The sequence below is a fragment of the Microtus oregoni genome, unplaced genomic scaffold (genome assembly GCF_018167655.1).
Source record: "Microtus oregoni isolate MIOR12 unplaced genomic scaffold, Mior012 000003F_ref0000135, whole genome shotgun sequence".
NCBI classification, from domain to species: Eukaryota; Metazoa; Chordata; class Mammalia; order Rodentia; family Cricetidae; genus Microtus; species Microtus oregoni.
The window spans coordinates 58717404-58718541 of record NW_024543062.1 but is presented as its reverse complement, the minus strand read 5'-3'; the positions used below and the strand labels follow the sequence as shown (position 1 = coordinate 58718541).

Sequence of the window (1138 nt, the reverse complement as noted above, 5' to 3'; positions counted from 1 at the left end):
GGAGAGAAAGATGGCTCAGGGGTTAAGAACTAATCCTGCTCTTGCAGAGGTCTTGACTTCAATTCCTAGCACCCACATCAGTGGTTCACAACCTTCATTTCCAGCTGCAAGGATTGCATACCCTCTTCTGGCCTCTGCAGGAAACTGCACACATGTGCACAAGTGTGCATGTGTGCACACGGAGAATTAAAGAAATGCATCTCTTTTAAAATAAAAAGCTTCTACATCTAGAGTGTTTTATATTTTTATTTTTCTGTTCTTGGGAGGAGAGAGTCTTGATTCTTTGTGGATAGTTATTAACGACCCATCTTTTGACAGAACACAGAAAACAATGCCCTAAATGGTATTAAGAAAGCAACCACTCTGGGCTGGAATCCAGGGCTAAATTACTTGATTCTCTTATAAAATAAAGAGATGAGGTGTTGATATCTCCTCAACAGATCCATCCCAGGTCATATACAGTGGGAGCCATAGATCTTCGCATCTTCTATGAAGAAATGCTTTTTATAAAGAATAGTTAAGTGCTCGCTTCAGCAGCACATATACTAAGAATTAGAACAATACAGAGAAGATTAGCATGGCCCCAGTGCAAGGATGACAAGCAAATTCTTGGAGCATCCCAAATTCTCCACAGAAAAACTGGAAGAGTCTACAACATCATTCAGCCTGCTGTGGGCATCATTGTAAACAGGAAGTGTAGTCAGACTCTATTTGGACCACCAGTGCCCAAATAATGACATGGAAACATCTTATTAATTATGAAAGGCTGGCCTTAGCTTAGCCTTGTTCCCAACTTAGCTCTTACAGCTAAAGTAACCTATTAATCTATGTTCTGTCATATGGCTCTCCTTCATTCTGTATATCCAACTTCCTCTGTGTCTGACTGGTGAATTCTGCACACTTCAGATTCTTCCCAAGTTCCTCTCCCTGGAAATCCTTCCTATCCTCTCCTGCCTAGCTATTGGCCATTCAGCTCTTTATCAAATCAATCAGAAGGCACCTTAGGCAGAGACACATCTTCACAGTGTACAAAAAGATTGCCCCACAACAAGAAAGCTAAGGGCAAGATTCTGACCAAGAGAATTAACGTACATATTGAGCACACTGAACACTCTAAAAGCCAAGACATCTCCCTGAA

General features: G+C 41.2%; 1 non-coding gene across 1 annotated transcript; it reads left to right on the top strand.

Moving 5' to 3' along the window:
- The first annotated feature begins 521 nt into the window (after nucleotides 1–521).
- Nucleotides 522–629, top strand: LOC121446656. Its single transcript, XR_005974092.1, has one exon. It is a non-coding gene; the product is annotated as a U6 spliceosomal RNA (small nuclear RNA).
- Nucleotides 630–1138: the final 509 nt, after the last annotated feature.